Here is a 19,112-nt window from a genome sequence, read left to right on the forward strand (position 1 = left end):
GCTATGATAACTGCTTTGATAACAGAAAGGATGCTAAACTTGTGTTCAAGTGGGAAGGGCCATTCATGGTCATAAGGAGATATCCAAATGGCAGCTATAAGCTAGGTGACATGGATGGGAAGGTTCATAAGACAAGGGTAAATGGATGGCGACTGAAGCCTTATTTTCAAAGAAATATGAACACTTTGGAGCAATCATTCAATGAAGAGCCACCAATGAGGGGGTGCAGTCATCCTTGCTCTATTGGACCATCATTATCAAGCTAGAGGCATGAATACCTCGCCTAAGGGGAGGACTAATGATTCGGGTTTTTTACAACCCGGATTATTACCACAAAATTTTGGCCAAAGCCCCTATCAAGAGCTTACCATATCACTTTGGGTTTACTCTTCAAGCACTAGGTATGCTACATTGCTTCTCGATTATGATAACTCTAGCAAATGGGGGGAACAAGTTCTTAGAAGGCATGTCAATGTAAAGGGTAAAAGGGAATTTTATCTTAGTGAAGATGAAAATGGATTACACCTAGGAGTTGAGTGAATGCATAGATTTTTTCAAAGGACTAGCCTCCAACTATACATGGGCCCCGTCTGCATCCCTAAGATTTGGAATCTTTCACCATCATTAGAGGACACCTCACCCTTGCACACAAGTCAATATCCACATCATGGTGTCATTTGGATCTTGCACAAAAGCTTACAAGCATGGACCCCTTTTGTCACATGCTTATATGTATTTATATACATATGGGAGACTAAAGTCAAAGCAGCTTTTGGAAGCCGTTTTTTATAATCTCAATAACTCCCAAGAAAAAGCGAACTTCAAGAAAATTCTCGCGTAGGCCGATCGGTTTCGACCTGGTCTACAAAGTTACAGAAGAAACATTTTCCAAATTCCTCATGGATTTGAAGTTACGAAGGCGCAGACTGCTGGCTACATGCAATTTTCTTCTCTCTTTCACCACACCAACTTTCCACTCTATCCTTCTTGTAAATATATTATAATAATGTGCTTTGGGCACCCACCTCTTGTAATCTAGCTCAATTTCTCTATTTTGTCTACCACCACCCTTGGCTTCTTGCATGATGACCAAGGTGGGGACTTGTCCCATTCACTATGCTCCATATTTTCAAAGATGCCATACATCATCTAGGATTATGTTAGTCAAGAAGATTAGCTTAATCTAATCCCTCATGGAGGCTATATAAAGAGCCCATGGAGAATGAAGAAGGAGAAGGAGAATGACAAGTCCATGAGAACATTCTAGAATACCCTCATCTCTTTGAGGGAAGCTATGAGTGAGTTCTTTTATTATGTAGCATAATGGCAAGCTTCCTCTACCTCTTCTCCTATTATCTCCCTCTCTTCTCATCTTCTCATCCCATGTAGCATAATGGCAAGCTTCTTCTACCTCTTCTCCTATTATCTCCCTCTCTTCTCGTCTTCTCATTCCATGTAGCATAATGGCAAGCTTCTTCTACCTCTTCTCCTATTATCTCCCTCTCTTCTCATCTTCTCATTCCATGTAGCATAACGGCAAGCTTCTTCTACCTCTTCTCCTCTTGTCTCCCTCTCCTCTCATCTCTCTCTCTCTTATATTTCAATATGGTGTCTAGTACATATATTCTCTCTTGTAAATTTGTGTCTTGGTTCTCTTGATTCTCTTTGAGAAAATGGATGTCCTAGCCCATCCTCCCTTTGGCTAGCTGGTGCCCCTCTTTAGTTCTCTTAGTGAGGATTGGAGGCTGGATGGGTAAGAGGCAACCCGTTCATCATTTCAGCCCTCAGATTGGTTAGGATGTGTATGCTTCCACACGGAAGAATCAATGTTGTGGCGCATATGATGAATGCTATGCATAAAGTTTTGAGGGAATATATTCCTTAGTTGACCTTACCATTTCTTGATGATGTGCCGATCAAAGGATGTGATATCCATGTGAAGAATCAATAGTTGAATAAGCAAGGATGCAGAAGATTTGTGGCTAATCATATTGCCGATTGTGATAGGATTTTGAGAGAAGTGCATTTGAATCAGTTAGGAGTAAAGTCAGTTTTTAGAGTGGAGGAAGTATTAGTTGTTGGGGACATGTGTGGACCATATGGAAGAAATCCCTCACTAGTGAAGATTGATGCTATAAGCAGGATATGGGAGACATATTTGAAAGTATCTAAGGTGAGAAGATTTTTGGGTGCATGTGTCTTTTACTTGATATGGATTCCACATTTTGCTTATGTGGCTGAAAGTTTATATCAGCTCTTGAGAAAAGGGCAAAAGTTTTGGTGGGATAAACAATATACAAAGGCATTTCAGAAGTTAAAGAGCTTATTGATTTCAGCCCCAACACTAAAGAGAGAAAATTATGAGAATGGACATCCTATTATTTTCACCCTTGGTGGAAACAAGCCCAATTGGCATTGGTTGGGTAGTGGGTTAGGATGATGCTAATGGGAATATGTATGCCATTCGTTCTCGAGAAAAGGTAGCGTGATAGGGAGTATTTTTTGGGAGCTCATGTAGTGGTAGAGGCTGATTGTCTACCTCTATTGGGCATGATAGTAAATTGCTCAATTCGGGATATTGCCATGTTATGGTGGATTACATATATAAAGTCACTTAATCGTGATTTTCAACATATTGCAACAGATAGAGAAAACCCTGTGGTTGACATGCTTTCATGAGCAAGGTTTGAAGATGAAGAGGACTCTATGACAGCAAAAGGAATGAGTATGCAGCTACTGTTACTGCTGTAGGTACAACTGTTGTAATAAGGATTTTAGTAGTAAGAAAATAACTTACAGTCATGAAGAAGAGATGGGTAGTAGAGAGAAATCATCATCCGTATTGTGCTTAAGTGAGAACACAATTTTTGGAAGAGTTGTATGAGGATGATTGGCTAAAAATAGGCCAATATCTTAGCCTCATGATAAAGAAGGCTGAGTGTTCTGAAGCTAAATTCAAAAGGATTTAAAGAAAAGCTTATGGGATTTTCTTGAAAGATGGATATTTATGGAAGCATCCAAAGAAAAAGAGAGGAGTTCTAGTACGTGGATTGCGAGATAGGGCTTCTCAACAACAAGTGATGTAGGAGTTTCATGAAAGTTTATGGGCTGAACATAGAGGAGTTTGGGGCACATTTTCCAAGATCAAAGAGAAGTATTGGCGGTAGAACATGTATAAAGATGTTGAGCATTATGTAGAATCATGTAGGGTCTGTTAGATGTATTCCATGGTAAAGCATAGAGATGGGTTGTAACCGACCTATCCATTGCCTATGCATTACAAATGGGTAGTTGATTTGGTTACCATGCCTACATGTTTATGGAATATGAGATATCTTGTGCTTGCATGAGAAGACTTAACAAATCAAGTGGAAGGTCGAGCTCTTAGTATAAAGACTATTCAAGCAATTTGTAGGTTCTTATTGGAAGAATTTTTTTGCGGGTATGGTTATGTTGGTAAAGTGGTTTTGCATATAGAGGAGAATTGGATGCGGATGAGGCTCATGACTTATTTTTATGATTAGATATCAAGTTGGCTTTAACTTCAACCTACAATCCTAAAGAAAATGGCAAAAGTCAAAGAGGTCAACATCTTATCATAAAGGCATTAGCAAAGTCATGCAAGGGTAGGATGAAAGAGTGGCCAAGAATGTTACCCTTTGCTTTATGGGCTAATAGAACCACTGATAGTGCAGTTACAGGGTATATGCTTGCTGAATTAATGTATGGATCATGTCTATTGAGGAGACTATTGCTACTTGGAGTGTTCTACCATGGGAAGAGGGTTTGAGTAGAGAAGAGTTGTTGGTGCTATGCATTAGATAGTTAGAAAGAAGGCCTGAAGACATTGAGACAACCATGAAAAAGCTTAAGACTACAAGGATCAAGAACAAGAAGAAGTTTGACAAGCGACATAGACTTTGACCACGATCTTTACAAGAAGGGGACTAGGTGCTAGTTTATGACAACAGCTTGGAAAATTAGCATAGTGCCAGTTGGAAGATGACAAGGAAGATGGCAAAGTGGTGGTTTGGTCCACATGTGGTAAGTTTTATTTTTGACAATGCTACCTATGTGCATTAAATGAGATGGATGGAACAACTCTAAAGATTCCACTGGTTGGAAAACGTATCAAGCTCTTTAAATATAGGGAGTCTTCATCATATGAGTTGAAGGAGTTGGATACTGAGCATGAACATGAGAATATGGAAGAAGAAGAGGTAGAAGATGAAGACATTGACATGGCAAAGGATACTTCTTCTAACATTGCAGATCCATAAGACTTTGGCACATGCCAAAGGATGTGCAGGTTAAGAGGGGGCGGATGTCATGCTATTATATGGACACAGTGTGAAAAACTCTAGAGTGCATCGTCATTCGACTTTCTTATTGATCTAGAGAGTCAATGCCATATTGGTCATTAATGTCAGTATCTGTAGTGTGAATGGTTCAAACATACTAGATTTTTGGACAAGTTTAACCTATTTTTTATATTTTAGATATTTTTTATTGTAAATATCTAAAATCTACAGATAACTTCTAGAATAGGATGACATGTAAAGAAAAAAGCCAGTGGCTTTCAAACCATTTTTGGGGGATTTTATGAAAAAAGAAGGATTGGCAAAATCGTGTGATGTGCAATTGCAGTTTACAAGCAGTAAATATCACTTCGAACTGGGAGGAGTGATTTGAGAGAATTTTGAGCAAGTATCCTACTATTTTACCCCCCTTTTGGAGCCAACGGAAGCATTAGATTGAATGTCTAAATAGCAAAGAGGAAGCTACTATTTTATGCACGTTATTGGTCTATAAGGGATTTTTCTTCTTAGGGTGCAGAAATAAATTGACAGGCTTCACGTCTATGATTATTCTTCTACATCTTCTATTTCTTCAAACCCCTTCTCTTTCATCAATTGCTCTCCTTGAATCTCCCTTCACCCCACTATCTCTTACCCCCGCTATTGGAGGGGTTTTTGTCGAAAGGTCATATCCACCAAAGATCAGAGATAGAAGGAAGTAGAGATACGAGATGGAAGAGAAGAAAAAAAATAGACAAGAGGTAAACACAATAAAGACAAGGTACAATGAATCAAATCAATATGTATTGATAGAACCTGGAATCCCTTGTTTGGCACTACTCAAAGGTAGTCTCCAAGCATTAAATCTCCTAGAGCTCCCTCGTAGACAAAAAATAAGCATCAAAACCATAGCTTTCTCTTTGTTGCTCTGAATCCAAATTGAATGGCTCTGTTGGCTTTGAAAGGGGGGTAAAACCTTAGGACACTTGGTCAAGAATCTCCCAGTTCACTCCTTCTTCTTTCCACTTCAAAGTGTTGTTTGCTACCTATGAACACTGTGATCGCGATGCACAAGATTTCACCCATCTTTCTTTTTCATGAAAAATCCAAACCTTGGCTAAAAAAGCAACTTGCTTTTTACATGCCATCCTAATTTAGAAGTTTTTCTAGCTTTTAGGATTTTACAATAAATAATATCCAAAATATAAAAAATAGGTTAGAATTGTCCAAACATCTAGAATTTTTGGACCATCCATGCCATGGACACTAGGACTAATGACTCAGATCACATTGACTCTCTAGATTAATAAGAAATTTGGATAATGATGTAGTCTAGATTTTTTCACACTGTGTCCGCATAGTGGCATGACATCCACCCCCTCTGAACGTGCACATTCTCTGGTATGTGCCAAAATCCTAGTTGTCACTAGATTCTGAGTCCTCCTCATCCTCTACAATCATATCCTTTGCTTCTTCATCTTCCATATCTTCTTAGCTGGCCCTTGTATCATGGCCACTATTTTCTTCCAATTTTGAAAACTCATAGGCAGTAGATTTCCACCTCTTGAATATTTTGATTCTTTTCCATGCTATCAAAAGTTTTATGGCTGTCCCATCCAGCTCATTTAATGCATAAGTAGCATTATCAAACATCTGTCTTACCACGTAGGATCCAAACCATCTTTTGGAAACTTTTCGCATGGCATTATGCTGGTTGTCTAAATTTCTATCATAAACCAATATCCAATCCCCATCTTGTATGGTTCTTGGCCTCAATCCATGTCTTTTGTCAAACCGTTTCTTGTTTCGTATCCTTGCTACCCTTAATTTTGCAACTGCTGCCTCTATATATTTTGACTTTCTTTCCAACTGTCTAATGCGCAAGGCCAATAACTCCTCTCAATTCAACTCCTCTTCCCAAGGTAGTACACTCCATGTGAGTGTCATATTTTTGAACGACATGATAGGTTTTTGACCATTCATCAATTTAGTAGGCATATATCTTGTAATGGCACTACGCGTTGTTTTGTTAGCCCACAAAGCATAAGGGAGCAATTGTGGCCACTCGTTTACCTTCTCTCCACATGCTTTTGCCAATGGCTTCACAATAGGTGGATGACCTCTTTCACTTTTTCCATTTTCTTTAGGGTTATAAGCTGAAGTTAAAGCAAGCTTTATCCCCAACCGTGCAAAGAAATCATGAGCTTCATTTGCATCCAACTCACCCCTATCTACTGTAATTTTTCCCACACAGTGATACCAACAAAAGATCTCTTCTATGAGAAAAGTACATACTACATTTGTTGTCTTAGTATGTAGAGCTCTCCCTGCTACTTGATTAGTCAAGTCTTCATGAGCAAGTACAAGATATCTCATTTGCCAAAGAACTGTAAGCATCACGACTAAATCCACCACCCACTTAAAATGAAGAGACAATGGATATGTGGGCTGCAATCCATCCCGATGTCTCACAGATGAATACATTTGACATGTCTTCCATGTTTCCATAAAGTGAGAAACATTCTTATACATACCCTACCACCAATATCTTTCTTTGATATTTGCAAAAGTACCCCAGACACCTCTATGGCTAGCCCACAAGCTTTCATGAAATTCTTGTATATCATTTACTCATGAAGCTATGTCACCCAAAACTCGAAATGGCATACCCTATTTCTTTTTAGCATGTTTCCATAAGTATCCACCTTTTAAGAAAAACCCATAAGCTTTCCTCTTGATTTTCTTAAACTCCTCAGTTGACCATTTTTCTCTCTTTGTTAATGTAATGAGGTATTGACCAATTCTCAGCCATTCTCCTGCACATTTATATTCTAGAAACACTTCTACAAATATACAAAATATCTAAAGTGTCTTCTCTTTGCTGTCCAAGCTTCTATTAATGCTGTAGCAACTCCTTGCATTGCTAAATTCACTCTTACAACATCATTTTCAACTACAAGAGAGTCATCTTCTTGCTCCTCTTCCATCATCCCATCTTCATTCTCATAGTGTGCCCAAGATAACATGTCAGCCACCACTGGGGGTTATCTCTTCTTGCAATATGCTGAATTTGAGGGTTTAAAGATTTGATGTATGCAATCCACTAGAACATAGCAATGTATGGGATATCACAACTAGAAATCATACCCAATACTGGCAAACAATTGGTCTCAATGGCTACACGAGTACCCATAAAGTACTCCTTATCACATTTAAGGGATGTCACAATTCCCCATAATTCTCTTTTTACCTATGGATACCTTCTCTATCATTTAGTCAATATTTTAGCACCAAAGCGAATTGCATATCTTTGTCCTTCCTCATCAACTTGCCCAATTGCCCATCCAATCCCGATTGGGTTGTATCAATAGTATTAATGATATGCTTTCCATGTGCATAATCATCCTTTCTCAATGTAGGAGTGGATTTCAAGAGCTGCTTCAATTTCTTCATTGATTTCTGATGCTTCCTTTCCTAGTGAAACCTTTGCTTTCCTCACAAGTTGATATAGAGCATCAACTACATGTGCAAAGTGAGAGATCCAAATCAAATAGAATACACATGCTCCCAAGAATCTACACACCTCTAATACATTCGTGCATACATCTTGCATTCTATCAATCCCATCTATTTTTGCTGGTGATGTTTTTGCCCATAGGACCCACATATATGCCCATTAATCAAAACCTCTTCAACTCCAAAGATAGACTTTTGTCCAGAAAGAGTTAAATGCACCTCTTTTAGACGTGTCAAAATCCTCTCACAATCAACAATATGGTATGCAATAAACTATCTACACCCATGAGCATCCATCTCTTCATTCTTTTCATCCATTGCACACCCTTGGATTGGAACATCATCCAAGAAGAGCATTGTCAATTGTGGTATAAAATCTATGAGTACTCTATTCATAGTTTGTCATGTGTGCCATTGAGTTTGTTGCACCTTGTACAATAGTACACATCCAAACTAACCCCAAGGGAGTCTTCATGGTTGTGATATCCTTGCTTTCAATTGCAAAAGCTGAAAATGATCATACACCAAGTAAAGATCACCCAAAGAATAGATTGCTCTGTTTGCAAAAGCCTCTGCAAATTCATCAACCACAAGACCTACACCCACATTTCTTATGGTCACTTTATTGACAAATTACATGTATTGAATAAATCTCAAAACCCCATTCTTTTTGGGCATAATAAACCAACCATTTGAGTGCGGGGCTGAAGAGAGCTCCAATATCCTCATGCAAATCTTTTCATTTAGCAAATCCATTATTTTTGGCAAGTAAGTTTTAGGCACTGGAATAGGCCTCAAGTTCCATGGTACATGTGGCATAGTAAATATTACCATAGAAGAGACAACATTTGGATCCACACAACCTATTTTAGTTAGCTGAAATGCACATGCCTTTCCATGTCTAGCCAACATCTGCATAAAACAATCTCTTTTAGCAGGTAAAAGAAACCCTTCTACACCAACTTTCAATTCCTGCAATGTTTCACATGTAAACTGATGACCTATATCTTTAGGATCCCGTAAGCTTGGCTGCCTTGACACTTTTTCATATAGACCCTCACTTTCTACTGGAAGTGGCAAAGCAATTGGTTTGACCTTTTTGTCAACTATCTTATACTTTGTCTCCACAAGTGTTTCAGCCCATTGTAATCCTTCATGTTGAGCAAACAATGCTATAACATCATACATGTCCAAAGAACATACTGACAACACTCTGTTTTTAGCCTCATTTTCTACATGTATAGTTGCTAAGATTTCAACCATAGTGTGATTAATATTCAATCCATAAAAGATGCCTGAAATTCCTTCATTTTCAATTAATAGTCCCAATGCTCTCAATTCCTTAGTAGCCCGTTTCATAGTTATGCATTCAACCTTGTACATAGCTTCCATAGGCTTAAACCAACATGAACTGTTTGCTATAAATTGAGAACAACCAATAGTAAATACATGCATCATTCCATCAAGAGGCGAGTACATCCTCTGAACAATACTACTATATCCTCGCATTACAACAATGCTTAATAAAAATCTGGGTCTTTGAATTCACTTGCATTTAGAGGCAAAGGAGACTCTCGAAGCATATCCCAATTCCTAGGATGATTAACACAAATAATAAGAAATTGGACTACTTTCCTCCCATCCTTGCTTCTGACTCTTGCATAAGTAGAACCATCATCAAGCACCTTTGTTTCCATACGCACTCCTGTAATATAGGGTTGTCCCAAAATCAATGTATATGAGGAACTATCTTTCACAAAGAAGTGTTGCTCTTCTTATACGTCACCAATTGTCAATTTTACATCAGGACATGCAGCATAGAGCTCTCCCGAAGAATTATTTGCATCCCTCATATGCCAACCATGATCAATGTCCATAGGCCATACACCATTTTCATACAATCCACACTCAATGATATTAATCTCAGACCCATGGTCAAGTAAACAACACGAGGAGTTTCAAGTTCTCCTATTTTCACTACCGTTTCACTGGTAGCCCTGGCCCAATAATTTATTGTGTAATGACTTCGAGGAATAAGTCCTAGAGTTTCTTTTCCATATTGTTGCATCTGCCTTACTCCACCATGCATATTGCTACAAGACAATGCATTTTTAGCCTCTTTCTTCTCTTTTCCACATGCTATCCATGATTAGTAACATCGTGCATAGAGATAATCCAGTACTTCATGCTCATATTCACCCTGAATATCCAACAAATTGGTTTTCTCTTCAAGTTTAAACTCACGCTGTTATGCGAGTGGTGATCGAGAGCAAGCCTCACTCACAACCTGATAACGAGATGCTAAGAAGTGCCAGTTGGGAGAATTGACTTTGTTGGATGCACAACACAACAATTTTTTTAAAAATATTTGATAGAACACCACAAAGCACAAACAAAAACAAAATAACACATAGTGCCTCTCGTAGCTCAAACAAATATAAAACCCAATTTTGGATAGAGCATCACAAATTTCGAAAACACCACACACAAAAGTTAAAACAAACTTTGAAGACAAATCCAACATCATGGAAATTTCATACCTCTATAACCTTGGGCCATCACTCGGCGCTTCGACATTGAAACTTTCCGACTTCATAACTTATAGCATGACAAGAGTTCACACTCCCGCATGCGACCCTCCTCTCACCTCTCTCACAAGGTACAATTGGAATTGAGAGGGAAGGCCCTTTGCTCTTCTCTTCCTCTCCTTATATAGTTTTCACAAGTTCTCTCATATACATTAAGGTTTTTGCTTTCAAATTTTAGCTTTTGCTTTTCTACTACTTTTCACAATTTTCGTTTTTTGTGCCCTATGACTATTTGCAACTTGTTTGGATCATAATTTCGTCATATGAACTCTAAATATAGTCGTTCAGCTACTCAAAACGATCAAAATGTACCTGGTCGGCAAGCTAACATAGGCAAAATTGCAAAAATTCATAAAAAATGGGTAAAAATATCAATTTTTATAAATCGCATCATTTTTCTCCATCTTCTAACTTGGATGACTTGTTCCCTTCCTTGGACTATTGTTCTTATAATTGCATATACTTTCAGCACACATGTCCTCTTTTTCTTCAAGAAATACTCGTTGACGATGTAAAACTTATGATATTTTCCTTTGATCCTTGAGTCTTCAAAATAAACATTCTTTGGATATGAACCTTGGCAAGACAAACACTCAGCGAAATATTTGAGAACGTCACCTTTGAGCCTCTCCCAATGGTAGCTCTTCCTAACTGCATTAAGAGTCTTAGCATAGCCAGGATGTCCTGTGAAAGGGGAATCATGAGCTTCCCACATTATCTTCTGCTTAAGTGACTGGCTTGCTGGTATACACAACCTTGTTTTGTAGTAGACAAGTCCATTATCAATGGAAAATTCGTGATACTTAGCTTGCAACTTTTGATTCTGATCCTTGGTAGAGATTTCCTTTAGCATTGTTTGGTAGGCCAAATCATGGCATGCTTCCTCTCTAGCTAACTTAAGTATAGGGTTGTTTGGCATAGATACTTTTGTAACTAGAGATCTAGCCGTTGATGGATTCTGCAAGATAAAGGAATTTAGGAATGCCTTGCGACTAAGTGCATCAGCAACTACATTCTCTTTCCCTGGTCCGTACTTGATTTCAAAGTCATATTCCTCCAATACTTCAATCCACCGACATTGCCTCATGTTGAGCTCGTTCTAGGTAAAGATCCATTTGAGAATCTTATGGTCGGTTACTAGAGTAAACTTGTTACCCAACAGGTAGTGTCTCCAAAGCTTTAGAGCATGGATGATAGCTAGTAAATCGAGATCATGCGTAGCATAATTCTTTTCATGGTTCTTCAGTTTCCTTGAAGAGTATGCTACTGGATGACCTTCCTGCATAAGTACACACCCCAAGGCAAGAATGCTAGCATCAGTTACTACCTCGAACTCCTTATTGAGGTCTGGAAGTTTTAAAATAGGTGTTGATACCAAACTTTGCTTTCAATCTATCGAAGCTATTTTGTTCGGGAGTTGACCATGTAATGGAAGTCTGCTTCTTTAGTAAATCCGTCAGAGGTGCTGCAATCAAAGCATAATTTTTGATGAAGACCCTATACCATCCTGTCAATCCAAGAAAACTGTGTATTTCTTTGACAGATATTGGTGTTGGCCATTCAAGCACATCTCTGACCTTAGCTGGGTCCATTGATATTCCTTCTGATGATACTATGAATCCCAAATATTCAATCTGACGCTTGAAGAATGCACACTTCTTCATTTTTGCATATAGCTTATGTGACCTCATTGTCTCAAGGACAATCCGAAGTTGAGGTTCATGATCTTCTTCCTGTTTAGAATAGACTAAAGTGTCATTGAAGAAGACAAGCACGAAATCATCAAGATATGGCCTAAAGATGTCCTGCATTAATCTATTAAAGGTGGCAGGTGCACCCTGAAGGCGATCAAGAAGCTCATCTATTCTAGGAATAGGATACTTGTTCTTGACTGTTGATTGATTCAACCCTTGGTAATCAATACATAGTCAAAGTGTCCCATCTTTCTTTTTCTAGAATAGTACTGGAGCTCCCCACAGTGAATTGCTAGGCCAGATGTAGCCCTGATCTAATAGTTGCTTGAGTTGTTCCTTCAACTCAATTGCTTCTGGTATAGACATTCTATAAGGTCTCTTTGCAATTGGTGCAGCTCCAGCCACTAATCTAATCTCATGATCTACTTTTCTTTGAGGCGGAAGCTCAGTCAACTCTTCACAGAATACGTCCGCGTATTCCTTTAGCCAAGAAGGTCCTTCATGAGACTCTTGCTTTTGATCTAACTTGTTGAGTTTGATCAAGTAAATTGGTAATCCTTTTCTGACTCCTTTTATGATCCAAGATACTTTGGCCAATTGGAGTCTTGGCACTCCTGCCTCACCTTGAGTTGTGACTAATTCCCTTTCAGAGTTTTGAAAGGAAACTTGACCCTTTCCACAGTCAATGTGGGCGTCGTTGGGCTTAAGCCAATCCATTCCGAGTAGACACTCATGGATACCTAAATTCATGACTCTGAATTTAACCGAAGTCTTATTTCCTCCCAGAAAGAATTCCACCTTAGTAGTTTGCCTGGTACAAGTTACCTCACGACCATTTGCCAATTCCACAAGCTGGGTAGGTGCTTCTACTGTGGCTATTCCTAATCTTTTTGCACATGCTGGTGAGATAAAGGAATGTGTACTGCCACAATCAATCAAGGTTTTGAAACCTTTACCTTGATAGTCCGACAGTGTTTGAATCACCGAGAACTGGCGATTCGGCCCTTTCTTGTGTAAAGCGGCATGGACTGTCGCTCTTTCGAATTCTGCTTCCATGGTCGGATCTTCTTCTTCCCCTCCTTCGCACATTTGCCTATTGGCAATGTAGGCGGTTCTTCCTCTTCCTCGGGTAGCGGCTCCTTGACCACGGCCTCTTCCTTAGAAAGGTGCTTGGCGATGTCCTCCACCAAGCTTGGGACATTGCCTCTTGAAGTGACCGGGTTCGTTGTAGTGGAAACAACGAAGGTTTCGGCCATTACTTTGAGTAGGAATAAAGTTATTGATGTTATTCGTCCTTGCTTTCTTTCTTTGTCCCTGATTATGACCTTGAACTCTCTTCATTTGAGGTCTGAATGCTCCTCTATTCGGGTCATTATAAGACCAAGTTTTGTTACCCCTTGGTCTAGCTTGTACCTCCTGAATTATTGGCGCCGCCTGAATGAGTGCATCCTGAAGATCTGATGGACGCATAGATTCGAGACGGGTATTTACTGGTGGATTTAAGCCCATACAAAATTTGGACACTTGCTGTGTCATGTCCATCTGTGGCTCATACTTTAAAAGTGAGACAAATTTAGAGTAGTATGCATCAAGAGTGAGTCCTAGCTGTTTTAGCTCGTAGAACTCGTTCATTTTCTGCGTGCGATATGTAGGTGGTAAGTATCTACCCTGCACGGCTTTTGAAGGATGGATTTTAGGCCCCGAAATGTGCCTAAAAATAGGAGAAAAATGTGGAAATGCGGGGAAAAATGCTCAACCACGAAGGCGGCGGCTCGACCTAGGACGATTTTAAGCGTCAAGTGCTTGACGGGCGCCCGTACGACACTCTGAGAATTTTCATAATTTTTCCGTGTGCCTGTGCCAGTCAGTGGAGCTGCCAGCCAGTGCGGGATGTCGAGACGAGCTCACAGAAATTTTCAGACTGACGATCGGAGTCCGTATGCAGAAACTGGACGGGAACCGGTCGAGACGCCCAAGAAGGGGGCCAAATTTGAAAATTGAAAGGGTGTGATTAGTGGAGGGTGCCCTTTGGCCCCTCCACCCCCCTAATTTTTTTGTGGGGGGGAAAGAAGTGCCGTGCAGGCAACGGCGCGAAAAAAACGCGCCCCTTCCCCCCCCCCCCCCCAATCATGAAGAGGCTTGACAAGCAAGCTATGAAGTGCATTATGCCAGGCTTCTACATCTATCCTACACTCCGTATCGCCGGTCTCCGCTCCCGCAATGGTGGACTGTAGAGGGAGAGAGAAAATCAGTCTTTCTCTCTCCTCCTTCTCTCTCCTCTTAACCCCCGTTCGTGCGTGGAAGATTAGAATGGAAATGGATGGCCAGATGGATGCCGATTCTTGACGAGACTGAAGGGCAATGCCAAATCATTGTAGATTGCTGATCCCAAGTAGAATTCATGGCTGGAAATCAGTCGTGGGACGTGCCAAATTTAATGGAAAAACCCGCAAGACACGGTAATAATTGTTTTTACAAAGAAAATGGCCTTTTGGTGCAAATTTGGTTGATAAAAATGTGTTCATATGGATTGAGTTTTGAGTATGTCGTGCTTTGAGTTGTTTTCTAGCTGTTCATCATTTAAAAATAAGAAAAAACATGTGTGGGATAGCAGAAAATAGAAAACCGAGACACGAAAAACCATAAAAATGAAGGAAAATAGGGTTTTTTGGGCTAAAAATGATGCAATAAATTAATCCACACCTACTAAAATTCTTTTTCTGTTGAAATGAACTAAGGGCCACAGCCCATAAACTGAACTTAATTTTCAGCAATTGAAAAATGGGAGAAAATGGAAAAAATTGCAAGAAAATGGTGGAAAAAAAACCCTTAAAATAGGGAAAAATTATATTTTGGGCTTCGAAAAATTAGGAAAATTATGAGCAATGTTCGTGAATGTATAGTGAGGCTGAGGCATGAAGATTTGCTTCAGATCAGCCTTGCTTCTGTGTTTTAGTTCGGTTTTGTCCGCTTTTGATATGAAAAATAATGGAAAAAAGCCGTAAAATGCCATGCAACGAAGCATACAATCGTTAGAAAGAAACCATGAAAAGAATGTTTTTGCACTTGTGTACAATGCTATTTTGTTAAATGTTTGAGCACTAGGCATCCACCAACTGCATAGAGCATGAAAAGAATTTAAAAGTATCAGTGATCAGCTCCTGGACATGCATTGCAATTGGTTTATGAGGACATGACCTACGTTGAGAGGCAGTGAGATACCCATGCTGTAGGCTAGTCGTGGGATCCTAAAGGGGAAATCAAGTAAGGACAATGGTACATTCCTGGACACGCTTATTTGGTACCTTGAACGGCTTTTGTGCGATGTGTCTATATGTTGAGCAACGCATCGAGGGGCCAATCCCCAAGGTGTAGGAGAGTCGCAGAGGGTTGACGGCATTCATTCGTAGGAGGAACCCCATGTGTATGTGATTCGAGCCTTTTGGCTATGTGAAAGGGACTCCCTTTGAGGAGTAATATTGGGTTAGGATCAGTTGGACTACAACGTATACAAATGCAATGTTTAGGAAGGCAGAGATTTTGATAGACGCTACTGGCCGCGAGGCCGAGGGGTTGTCTTGTGCGTAGTGATGAGGCCCGGCTAGTGCATGAGCCAGTGCCGGCCCGTTTTTAGGTCCATCAGTGGTGCATTTGCCGGGAGCCGCTTTAAAGTGGCGGTTCTCGAATCCTGGTTGTTTAAGGACCAACTAGCAGTTTATGCCAAAGGATACTGAGATTGATCCGTTATTTATTGATAAGCGTCGTCTAGCAGAAATCCAAAAGCAAGAGAGAGACGAAAGAGCTAGGCGACGTGCTGAAATTTTTAGGAGATATTCCCCTAAGCGTAGCGGTGCTGAACCCTTACGAGGGAGTGGATCTAGTTGCCTTGGGGCCACAAGCAACAAGTTAGGAGAAGGTGGAAGCCCTAGTGCTCCCCTTCCTGCTATAAGCCAGTCTACATCAAGTACAGGAGGTGTAACCCCCCCGTTCCTTATTCCTAGTGCAAATCCAATCCGCGTCATGGCGCAGCCTATTGCAATTCCAGCAGGAACGACGGATTTGCCGGCTCTAGGTTACCTGCTACCCATTTTTAATGGGTTAGTTGAGGAAGATGCGGAGCTCCACATTAGGGAGTTTCAAAAGCTGATGTTTAATTGTCGCATTCAAGAAGGACATTTAATGATGTTTTTCAATATGACTCTCAAAGGAAGAGCCGCTATATGGTATCATGGTTTAGAAGCCAGAACCATATTGAACATTGATGCATTTTATGGAGCTTTTCGAAGGGAGTTTGCCCCTGAAAGGGGTGGACAATATTGGTTGCGTGTACTTAACATGACCCGTCAAGAACCACATGAGGATATTCGTGCTTATGCAAAGAAGATAAAAGAGGTTTTCCGTAAGTTGGACACCTCTATTCCTATCCCCACAGCTGCCCAGTTACAATATTTCCTACATGGTTTGGACTTTAATATCCAATTGCAGTTGAGTAGTGTTCCCTTGGGGGATATAGATACTGCCATTACACGAGCACAAGAGGTGGAATCCCGACTATAAGCAGCCTATGCTTCTCGGGGCAATTCGAACATGGGTTTAGTATTGGGAAATAATGTGGCAATGGCCAATGGTAGTAGTGGCCAAGGGATAGCAATGGCTAACCCTAATGGGAGAGGGAACATGATGCAGAATGTGCCTTTATTACCAGCTCCCCCTAGCATGTCGATGCCTACGGGCAGTCAAATGGCTCCAAATGGTGGAGGCCAGGCGGTCAATTCTAACACCATGCCTGTGGCTCAATAGCCAGTGCCTAATCGAATTGTTAGGCAGATGGAACGACATGGTAATGACCAAGGCTATGAGTCGAGTTCTTCCAACGTTCTTGGCGAGGTTAAGGACATGATGAAGCATTATATTGACATGATTATGGAGCAGTATCCGCAAATAGCCGTTGATGTCAACTTCCTTAAAAAACAACAAAATTTGATAGGAAGTAGATACCCAGAGGAGGGTGCACCGTCGAGGTTTAGTTGCAAATGGTGTGGTGGGCAACACTATCCAAGAAATTGCCCAAATGTTAAGTGCGACATTTGGGGAAAATCTGGCCATTTAGCAGCTACTTGCTGGAGTAAGATCAGTTCCCTCCAGCGAGGAAGTCGGCAACCAAGGCCTGTTAATCATCGTGCCCAAGGGAATGACTCCCAGCGAGAGGACGGGCCTAAACAAATACTTCAACGACCAAAGACTACAGTGGAGGAGCTACCAAGTGGTAGTGGGGCTAGTTTGATTGAGGCTGTACACGTTAATGATGCTGAAACCTCTAATCTGCGAGCTGTCCTTACAAGAGGTCAAAAGGGTAGAGAAGCCGACAAGGATAAGCATGTCGATGGAAACCCTAAACAAGGTGACAAAGGAACGCAAGTTTTGGACCCTTCCATGGAAGGGGGACCTTTGAAGCCCGTAGAAAGTAAAGCCGATAAGGAGCTACCAAGGAAGAAGGCGAAAGTTAAGAAAGAGGCAATAAAGCCGGTTTAGCGACCTAAAGAGCGGATGGTTTGGCGTGAAAAGCGAGCTCTATCAAATTATCATGAATTCGATTTGGCGAGCTCTCTTTGCAAAGTCAAGCCGGATGTGAATCTTTTACAGCTTATTAAGCTTTCCCCAGGAGTACGTAAGGAATTTAGAAAGATCCTGCGTACCGGGTATATCGTAGAACCTTTGGGTATTGCGCGAGTTGGTGATGACTGGTTCGAGCATGCTGAGAAGCATTGCCCAAGGGTTGCAGCCTATGTCGATGGGATATTAGAAGATTATGCCATTGTCGACACGGGATCATCTGTTAACATTATGAGTTCTGAACTGATGGAAAGGTTGGGTCTTGCGATCCAGAAAGATACCTCCACAATTCTTAGAATGGCAGATGATAGTTTGAGACAGCCAGAAGGCTGCATTACTAAGGTCCATGTTACTGTTGCAAATGTAGAATGCATGTTGGACTTTATGGTGATTCGTTTTGCAGGGCGGCCAAGTTACCAAGTATTACTCGGACGACCTTGGATCTTGCAAGCGGACTGCCAAGTAGATATACCTGCCAGTCGACTGATATTCGGCAGAGGTGCCCAGCGTGTGGTAGTTGATGCTTATCCTGAGTCCCCGCAGAGTGAGAGAGCTCCTCTATCTTCTACAGAATTGGAGACATTAGAAGATTTATCGGCCAGTGAGACATCATCGAGTGATGAGTCCAAAGAGGGATCCACCACGGAAGACATCTATCAGATCACTTTGAATGAGCCAATAGAGGGCCAAGTTCATATAAGAGATGCAGATGTTATCGAGCTAGACCTTGGTACGCCTGATGATTCGCAGCCAATCAAATTAGGTTCTATGCTCAGCTCAGCAGAGAGGGAGGACTATGTGGCCTTGATAAAGGAATTCCGTGATATCTTTGCCTAGAGTTATGATGAGTTGAGAGGCATCCCTCCTAGTCTTGCTGTTCATACAATTCCGTTGAAGGAGGGCAGTCGTCCTGTACGTCAGAAAGTAAGGCGTATGCCTTTTGAACTGAGGGACGGGCTGTTTGAAGAGCTACAGAAGCTTCGAAAAGCGGGTTTGGTTTTTCCTGTGCAAGATACGGAATGGTGTTTGCCAGTTGTGATTAGAAAGAAGAAGAATAATCAAATCTGATTATGTGTAGACTTTAGGGAGCTGAATAAGCAGACAGTTAAGGACTACTACCCGTTGCCATTTATTGACCAGATTTTGGATCAATTAGCGGGTAGGGAGATATATTCGTTTATGGATTGCTTTGCAGGATACAACCAAATGGAAATTGCAGAAGAGGACAAGTTGAAAATAACTTTTATCACTGTATTTGGTACTTTTGCGTACCATGTGATGGCCTTTGGTTTATGCAATGCGCCGGGTTCGTGGCAACGAACAACAGATAAGACGTTCGGTGACATATCCCCTAAAGAGTTGAAGGTGTTTATTGATGACTTAGGGGCTACCACCGTGAGAGA

The sequence above is a fragment of the Lygodium microphyllum genome, chromosome 10 (genome assembly GCF_053477565.2).
Source record: "Lygodium microphyllum isolate KBCC chromosome 10, Lygodium_microphyllum_v1.1.10, whole genome shotgun sequence".
Lineage (NCBI taxonomy): Eukaryota > Viridiplantae > Streptophyta > Polypodiopsida > Schizaeales > Lygodiaceae > Lygodium > Lygodium microphyllum.